This window comes from Nycticebus coucang, chromosome 2, assembly GCF_027406575.1.
Source record: "Nycticebus coucang isolate mNycCou1 chromosome 2, mNycCou1.pri, whole genome shotgun sequence".
In the NCBI taxonomy this organism is placed as follows: Eukaryota; Metazoa; Chordata; class Mammalia; order Primates; family Lorisidae; genus Nycticebus; species Nycticebus coucang.
This window is the reverse complement of record NC_069781.1, coordinates 184,799,936-184,809,611: the sequence shown is the minus strand read 5'-3', so window position 1 is coordinate 184,809,611 and position 9,676 is coordinate 184,799,936. Positions and strand designations below refer to the sequence as shown.

At 47.4% G+C, this 9,676-nt stretch overlaps 1 pseudogene; it reads left to right on the top strand.

Moving 5' to 3' along the window:
- LOC128561027 (histone-lysine N-methyltransferase PRDM9-like) overlaps window positions 1-2,572 on the top strand; it is a 4,974-nt pseudogene extending 2,402 nt beyond the window's left edge.
- Window positions 2,573-9,676: the final 7,104 nt, after the last annotated feature.

The window sequence follows — 9,676 nt, the reverse complement described above, 5'->3', positions numbered from 1 at the left end:
CTTTAGTCAGTGGGACCTGGATGACTCTGTATTGTCCAACTTGAATCCCATTTCCTGGTGGAGAGTTGGGCACATAAGAGTCCTCAATAAAATATGTCTTCTTGAACAAGGAGACTCAAATTCAGACTCACTCACACAAGCTCTCTTTAGCCACACCCTGCGCTGCCTTCCACATTCATGCATCCTTCAGGCTAGTGGCTCCTAACCTAACAGATCCCTTTCCCCTCATAGGAAAAGTCATTAGAGATGATTCTCCCCTAAGTCATCAAGAGTGTCATTTCTCAGTAGAATGAAACAGCTGCAAACTCTTGTACTGAATCTAGGGATCGGTGTGAGGGAAGGGAGCCTGTGAGGGGAGCAAGGCAGGTTTGAAATGGCTTGGAAGATATTTGTAGTTTACAGAGGAAAAGTCACTGCAGCTCCATCTATGGAAGGAGTAAAACTGCCTCTGAGTTACTGGAGGGTCCGTGGTGTGGCTAATTTGTAGAGAAGGCACGTGATGTGGGTTTTCTGGATTTTATCCCTGTAATACTAACACTCTGGGAGGCCGAGGCAGGTGAATTGCCTGAGCTCAGGAGTTCAAGAACAGCCTGAGCAAGAGTGAGACCCTGTCTCTAAAAACTAGCTGAGTGTTGTGGCGGGTGCCTGTAGTCCCAGCTACTTGGGAGGCTGAGGCAAGAGGATTGCTTGAGCCCAAGACTTTAAGGTTGCTGTGAGCTATGATACCATGGCATTCTACCCAGGGAGACAAAATGAGACTCTGCCTCAAAGAAAAAAAAAAGATGCCTTGAATAAAAATAGAATGGAAAAATGGACTGTAAAGGTCCATCACACACTTGGTGGAAGATTATCTGCCTTAACACAGAGAAGAATGATTAGTGGAACTGGTCTTACCACACAGCAAAGTAGATGGCACAAACAGCTTTGTAACAGCTTTGTTTACATCTATTCTGATCAAAAATTTTCTCTCTCAGCAGAACCAAAGCCAGAGATTCGTCCATGTCCATCATGCTCTCTGGCCTTCTCCACTCAGAAATTCCTCAGTCAACATGTAGAACACACCCTCTCCTCTCAGATCTCCCCAGGAACATCTGGAAGAAAACACCTCTGACCAGAAATTCCCTGCCCCAGGGATGAGAATCAGGAGCAGCAACATTCTGATCCACACAGCTGGAATGAGAAAACCAAAAATCAAGAAGTCAAAGAAATGTCAAAACCCTGTCATAAAAAGACACAGTAGAGCAGGATTTCAAGGATATTTTCCTGCCCACCTAAGGGACAAATGGGGAGCTCTAGGGAGGGTGAAAGAATGATAGAGGAAGAGCCCAGACGAGACCAGAAAGTGGGTCCAGGGGATACGGGAGAATTATGTGTGACAGTAGGGATCTCAAGAATTATAAAAGTCAAGAATGGAAAGTGTGGGCAAAGTTTCAGTGATAAGTAAAACCTCCTCACACACAGATGACACACACAGGGGAGAAGCCCTACATCTGCAGGAAGTGTGGACAACCATTTAGCCATAAGTCAACCCTCCTCACACACCAGACGACACACATAGGGGAGAAGCCGTACATTTGCAGGGAGTGTGGGCAAGGATTTAGCCAAAAGCCACACCTCATCACACACCAGAGGACGCACACAGAGGAGAAGCCCTATGTCTGCAGGGACTGTGGGCAGAGCTTCACTGATAAATCATCCCTCCTCAGACACCAGAGGACACACACAGGGGAAAAGCCCTATATCTGCAGGGACTGTGGGCGAAGATTTAGCCAAAAGCCACACCTCATCACACATCAGAGGACACACAGAGAAGCCCTACATCTGCAGGGACTGTGGGCGAGGATTTAGCCGTAAGTCAAACCTCCCTACACACCAGAGGACACACACAAATACCTATGCTTTCAAGAAGGGTTAGTAAGTCATTAGTAATAAAAACATCTCAACAGCCACAAGAGGGCAAATGTGGCCATAACACACCTCCACACCTTAGCTCTGAGAGGGCTTTACAGGAAGTCTCCTGACCCCTTAGATTCCCCAAAAGTGTAAACAGCAGAAATAACTGATTAATCAAATCCTCTACTTTCATGACTAGAGATGAGGAAGAAAAACTGGTGGGGAGGTCCTTCAATGTTCAGGGGGTGCTGACTAGTGGCTCTTTGCCACATTGATCCCTTCCATGGTTAGTTTTGAGGGTGATTTGTGGCCTCCTGTTCTAATAAATTTTTTCTCCATAAAAATCTGAAGCCCAAGCATGTATCTCATTCTCTTATCACTGAAGGGAGATGAGTCCAGAAAGACCACAGGGAATGCATACCTACAGATTCCAACCCCTAGAAAGGTGTAAGCCTGCAGTCTATCTGGTTAAATTATTGGAGAATCAATTTCTGAGCCCCAGGAGAGAAAGCCAGGATCTGAGACAGAGTTGGGACAGGGAAGGGAATTCCCTGGTTTCCTGGGAAGTGTGGTCTCTTCTAATGTGACCTTCCCCTCTGCTGCCACAGTCCTTCCCTGGCTTTTCCTGGTTCCTCTCCTAGTTCCACCAAGCTCTGTAGCCTCTGAAGTGAAAGCCTGACAAGGACACATGTGGGCATGCATATGTCCATGTGTGCTATGTCTTATGCATGCATGCAAGGGGGTTTCCTGGGTAGGTGTATCAGTGTGGGTATAGGGGTTGCAAGGGTATATGTGCATTCACATGTGCCTGCACATATGTGTCATGTATTTGTGTGTGCATATATGGTGTGTCCCTTGCCAGTCAGGGAGGGAACACCTCCCCTTCCTCCAGGGGAGTCCTAGATCCTCACTCTTGTTCTATAGACAAACAAAAATTTAAAAGCAAACACCTTCCTCTATTACAAATGATATGGTTTAAAACAGAAATTCATTATCTCACAGTTTTGGAGGCTAGAATTCCACAATAAAGGTGTTGGCAGGGTCTGAAACATGTTTAGGAGGATCCTTCCTTGCCTCTTCCAGCTTCTGGTGGTTTGCTGACAATCTTTGGTGTTCCTTGGCTTGCAAAAAATACAGCACAGGTGAGCATAAATTTAAAGCCAAGGAGCAGGTAAGGGGTTGGTGGATGGAAAGTTACAAAGAGGAATCATAAGGGGTGAGGGAAATTCTGGCCAAACCTACCTAACAGAAGGCAGGCCAGGGAAATCAGACATCACCTAGGGGTGGTGGGGAATGATCATAAATTGAGATGATTCTCACTAAATTGACTTAGGGAGTTTTTTGCAAACCCTGCATTTTACAAGGAAATGCACTGATTGGCCCAGGGAATGCTAAGGAGCTTAAACAAGGGTGGGCCAAGCAGAGACTCTTTGTCAAAGGAAAGACAGTCTTTTTTTTTTTTCCTTTGAACAATCTAAGTCCATTTTCTCATTTAGTCGCATTTTCTTCATTAAAAAGCAGCTGAATCATCTTTTGGGACTTCGGAGTAGAGGATATTTGCTCGTTAGTGCTAACAGACATTTAATAAGAAGGAATTGCTATGAAAATAAAGAAAATAGGCCAGGCACAGCAGTTCACACCTGTAATTAGCAGTTCCTGAAAGAATGGGTTGAGATCAGGTTGATCAACATAACAAGACCCCCATTTCTAAAATAAAAGGTGTGTGTGTGTGTGTACCTAGCCAGGCTTCATGGTGGTTTGTGCCCTGCAATCCCAGATAATTGGGAAGCTGAGGCAGAAACTGTAGCCTCTAACTCCTGCTTAAGCCCAGGAGTTAGAGGCTACAGTGAGCTGTGGTTACACCACTGCACTCCAGCCTGGGAAACAGAGCAAGACTCTATTTCCTAAAAAAAAAAAAAAGAAAAGAAAAGAAAGAAATAGTCCCACTCTGAAGGACTTGCATTCTACCTGGGGAGAAATTCTACCTCGGCATGACACGTGCAGCAAATATAAAGGTTTAGAGGAGGGGAGAAAATGGCAAGAGTGGGTTAGGAGAGAGAGTGAGCCTGCCACCTGCAGGACAGTAGATTCTGCTGGGGCTGTGTCTTCTCTAACACAAATGCCCAACAGCACAATAGCCAGTGTGTGACAAATGGCCAAAGCCTTGTGTGTGTTCTCACTGTCTGTGGGCACCAGGAGTCAGCAATATCAGCGTCCACGACCCTTCAAGGCTACACCCCTTTCAGCCTCGTTGCCACCACATTGTTTCTGCAGCTTTTGTCTCATGCTCTCTTTAAACAGGATGGCTGTGGAGATTGTGTTCACAGTGACACATCAGAATGACAAGCCCAAATTCACCCCAGGGTCTTTGTGGGGGGACTGTGATGGAAGGAGTTACCCAGAATAATTAGAACCATAGGGAGTTTTAATGGCACATGGCAGAAAATCAGGGAAAACATGAAGATTCAGTACATACCAGAGGAGAACTCATGATGAAGCAGCACTGTGCACCTAGAGCACTTTAAGGTCAGAAGGACTGCAAAGGCCTCTGCAGGTCTGAAGGAGCACACACCCTCAGGCTTGCTCCAGTAAATTTCAGGTGGGAGGGCCAAGGGCCAACAGGTTCCAGAGATGGGCCAGTTGGGCTGTGAATCTAGCGGGTCCTTCTGGGCCCAGGGTTGCAGATCTGTACATTGTCTTGCACTCCAGATCCCTGGCTGCCCAGTCCCCTGTGGCCACTGGCTTCTGATCCTCCCAGACTCCACCCCACCCTGTGGCTGCCAACTTCCCACCTTCTCCCTTCATACCCTCAATTTCCCTTTCTCCCAATTCTTTTTCCTGAAAACGGATGTGAAAATACTCTTGATGCAGTGGCCATCCTCATTTCCAGATAGCTTTTATGGGAACTTGACACTTGCAAGCAGGATCATCCTCTGACCACTGCTGCAGCTTTTTCAGAGCACACTGGCCTCATCATGGACATGTCCAGCAAACCCATGAATCCACATTTGACATTTGGGGGATTGTTGTTGAGGCCCTAATTCTCTGAGGCTGAAAATAAAATGGAAACTGGGTGTGGTGGCTCACACTGTGTGGTCCCAGCTACTCAGGAGGTTAAGGTGGGAGAATCACTTGAGCCCAGGAGTTGGAGGCTGTGATGGTGCCGCTGTACTCCCACCTGGGCAACAGAGCCAGATCCCATCTCTTTAAAAAAAAAAAAAAAAAATGGGCCAGGCACGGTGGCTCATGCCTGTAATCCCAGCAGTCTGGGAGGCCGAGGTGGGTGGATTGCTTGAGTTTTGAGACCAGCTTGAGCCAGAGTGAGACCTCATCTCTAAAAATAGCTGGGCATTGTGGCAGGCACCTATAATCCCAACTACTTGGGAGACTAAGGCAAGAGAATTGCTTGAGCCCAAGAATTAGAGGTTGCTGTGAGCTAAGATGCCATGGCACTCTACCAAAGGTGACAAAGTAAGACTCTGTCTCAAAAAAAAAAAACAAAACTGGAAATTACAGGATATTTCATTGTACAAGGATATTCAAATGTGATGTTCTCACCTCCCTCCTGACAGCAGGAACCATGAAGCTTTCTCTCTTTCCCCTTCTTTCTGTCCATTGTCCATACAACAAACTACTGCTTCACCAGCTTGCACCAATCACCTCGTTATCATCCACACAACAGAGATTTCAGGATCTCTCAGGGGAACAAACAGACAAAAACTTCAGCCACTTGGTTCTAGCAACCAGAAAAAGATGAACAAGGGCCTTCTGAAAATAGGCAAGGTGGGTGAGAGCTCTAAGGAAGTAGGAAGCCCATTGACTAGGCTGGGGGGCTCAGCCTCCCTCTTTTAGCTGGGATAGCTGGGAATCCCTGAGTAGTGTCTGCCCTCGATGAGGAAGGCGGTGGGAAGCATGCTTCTTATGCAGTCACCATCCCTGGGTTTTCTGCTTTGAGTTTTTTTGTTGTTCTTGTTTGTTTGTTTCTTTGTTTCTTTGATAGGGTCTTTCCCTGTCACCCAGACTGGAGTGCAGTGGCACAATCATGGCTCACCATCACCACAAACTCCTGGGTTCAGTTGATCCTCAGTCTCCCAAAATGCTGGGACTACAGGCATGAGCCACCATGCCTGGTTTGATAGTTTCTCAGCTTAACATTTTCTACTGAGATGGTGGTCCTGGCCTTAACTCTTGTCTCAAAATGACCAAAGAAAAGTCAAAATATGACCACAGTATTGTCCTGAACCCCCAGGGGAAGTCCTCCTGATTAAAAGTGCATCTCCCAGAAAAGTACTAATGTGGGAAGTTTTTGGAGACCTGAACTGGGCATAGATGTTTTCATTTGGGTTCCCCCAAAACAGACATTGGAACAATAATTTGTGGTAGGGGGCCCAGGAAGTGAAGGTGAGGAGTCAGGGAGGTGAGAGGGGCTGGGCTCAGGCCCCCAGGGACCCCACATGCCTTGGAAGCAAGAAGTTGCCTATAGGCTATCCAGGTTGGGATAGGAACCCAAATGAAGGGGCTTGGAAAAATCAACTCCAGGTGGGACAGTGGAAGAGTCCCCTCTCCATTGACAAACCTAAGATGAAACCATCAACAAGAAAGAAAATGGCTTGGTACCCATAGCTCAGTGGTTAGGGCACCGGCCACATACACTGAGGCTGGCAGGTTCAAACTCAGACCGGGCCTGCTAAACAACAGTGACCACTTCAACAAAAAAATAGCCAGGTATTGTTTGGGCACCTGTAGTCCCAGCTACTTGAGAGGCTGAGGCAAGAGGATTGCTTAAGCCCAAGAGTTTGAGGCTGCGATGATGCAAAGGCACTCTACCCAGTAGAAAAAGCTGGTGCCATGGTATTGGCTTCTATGTGCACTCTGCAGCACTGGCTGGAGGAAGGCATGAAGACCATACCTAAACTTGCTGGCACTCACTGTGTCAACTCTTAAGCACAAGAGTTTGGGGTTGCTGTGAGCTATGACACCACAGCACTCTACCAAGGGTGACATAGTAAAACTCTGTCTCAAAAAGAGAGAGAGAGAAAAGCAGGTGAGAAGAAAGGTTCACGGAGAAACTCAGTTGTAACCATGGGACTAACCCAAACCAGACTTATTCTGTTGATAAAAAAAATGTCGAGTTAACTTGTAGGCTTCATGTGGATTCAGAGCCAAGAAGACTGGGACATGACGAGACCCTAAACATGGGGACCTTTCCAATGTCCATTGGGCTGGAAGACCTAGAACGAAAACCTGCCTCAACATGTTTCACCCTAAATGGCCAAAATGGAAGTCTTCTGATCAGACCCTGCCAAGCCAACATTCCCTGAACCAGGGAAACAGAGGCTTTGCACTGTCATGCATCTCTAGCTGTGTCCTGAGCAAAGACTCCTGATAGCCCACCTCTATCTAGTCTTCTTGCTGGGCAGTCTTTTCTCTAAAGCTGGTGCCATATCCAGGTGCAGTGGCACACACCTTCAATACTACCATTCTGAGAGGCTGAGGCCGGTGGGTAGCTTGAGCTCCAGAGTTTAAGAACAGCCTGAGCAAGAACAAGACCCTGTCTCTACTAAAAATATAAAAATCTAGCTAGATATTGTGGCAGGCACCTGTAGTCCCAGCTACTCGGGAGGCTGAGGCAAGAGGATCGCTTGAGCCCAAGAGTTTGAGGCTGCTGTGAGCTATGATGATGTCATGGCACTCTATCCAGTAGAAAAAGCTAGTGCCATGGTGTTGGCTTCTGTGTGCACTCTGAAGCACTGGCTGGAGAAAGGCATGAAGACCATACCTAAACTTGTTGGCACTCGCTGTGTCCTGAGAATGTGGGGGCACCACACCCTGCCTTGCAATAAGACTGAAAGTTGATTCTGTTCGGGTACCAGATATGGTAAGACCCAGCCAACTAGCTAGACATCAATTCATAAATGCTGTCATTTCTGCATGAACCAGTCTACACAGGGACGACACAGAGGGTATGAAGAGCCACCGCTCATAGCCCTCCTCATAGCTGTGGGTGGCAGTGAGAGTATGGGTGTTAATATTTGGGCCTTGCCACTCCCACAGCCCTGGTCACAGTGAACACTTTGGATAGGTGTTGTGCTTCAGGCATCAAGGCTGAACTGCAACTTCATAATCTCAATGAATCTCTACCAGAAACCCACGAGGAAGGGACTGTGCTGTCCCACCCATTTTACAGACTGAACATGGCTTTAGGAGACTAAATGATCCATTCAGAAGGAGGGTGAGTGAGGATGTACTCCACAGTGTTGGGGGGAGGGCAGACGAAGGTAAGGAGGGTAGCAAAAGCTACCCTCTGAACCACAGCTCAGAGAGCCTCACGCCTTAGCCTATGGAGCCATGTCAACAACCTTGGGAATTACTGCTCCCATTTCACAGATGAAGAAACTGGGGCAAGATCACATGAAGGCATGAAGACCATACCTAATCAACTTTCATTCCAGCCTGATCTGCCTTCCAACCTGAATCCTCAGAGAGGACACATCCTGGCTGCTGGGCTGAACTTCCTGCCTTCTTCCTATTACATCAAAGGCTAAAGTTGGGTGATTACCACAGACAGAACGCCATGTGTGTTGTGGGAGAATGGCAGAGTGTCCTAGACGCTCTAGGGTACAAAGCATGCACACAGCACCCTCACAGCACACCCTCTCATGCACACATGTTCACACACAGGACACCCTCACATGCATACACTCCCACAGCACATCCTGTCATGCACACATGTTCAGACACAGCATGCTTACAGCATATCTTTAGACACTCTCACACAGAGCACACCCCACATGCAAACACTTGCCCTCACTGCATGCACACACTCAAATACCCTCACACTCATACTCACAACTTACACTGAAATGCTCACAGACTCAGACTCACATATTGCCTCATGCACGCACATTCAAATACCCTCACTCATTTGCATACTTATGCACATGCCAACTTGGCTCACAGGTGATCACACTCCCACACATATGCTGGGGCTCATTCACACAAATACACTCCCATACACCCCCACAGACTCAGTCACACACACCATGCACCCTCACACCCTTACTTACACATGTGCAGACTCCCACAGACTAACACGCATATCTGTTCACATGTTCACATACATACTCTTGGCTTCACACAGCACTCATTCATACACTCAATTGCTCATACATACAGTCAGTCCCACCACTCACTCACAAACTCTCATGACCACAGGACCTCGCTCAGTCCACCTTGCCTCTACCAACCTAGCACCTGGTAAAATGCATCCCTTCACAGTGCTAGAGGACACAGGCACAAGGGCTCAAGGAGTAAGTCAGAGAAAGCTCCATGGAGATGCGTTTTGAGTTAGACTGGAGAGAAGGAGATGGTGTGGACTTGTGGTGATATCAGGATGGATGAATGAACCACACAGAAAGGCTGTTGGGAGTGGCCTTAGGATCACAGCAGACCACATGAGACAGGGTTAATTTGGAACCGTGAAGGAAATGTGGCTTGCAGGTCCCAGGTGTGAGGTCTGATATGCTCTATCCTCTTCTTCTTGTGGCTACCTCTGGTCATAGTCACTGGGAGTCTCCCCTGACCCTCTCTCGCAGCCCCTCCCAAGTCCTACATCCATGCCCTTCTCCCTACCCGGGTCACCAGGATTTTTCACCAAACACATAGGCCTTCTAGAGGCTTCCTGAACTGTAAAGATGATCTCTCAGATGGGTTTCCAGCCTGGGTCTCCCTTTGTCAGAGAATGGCAAATACTATGTTCAGGTTGTGCACTGCACATCTTTTC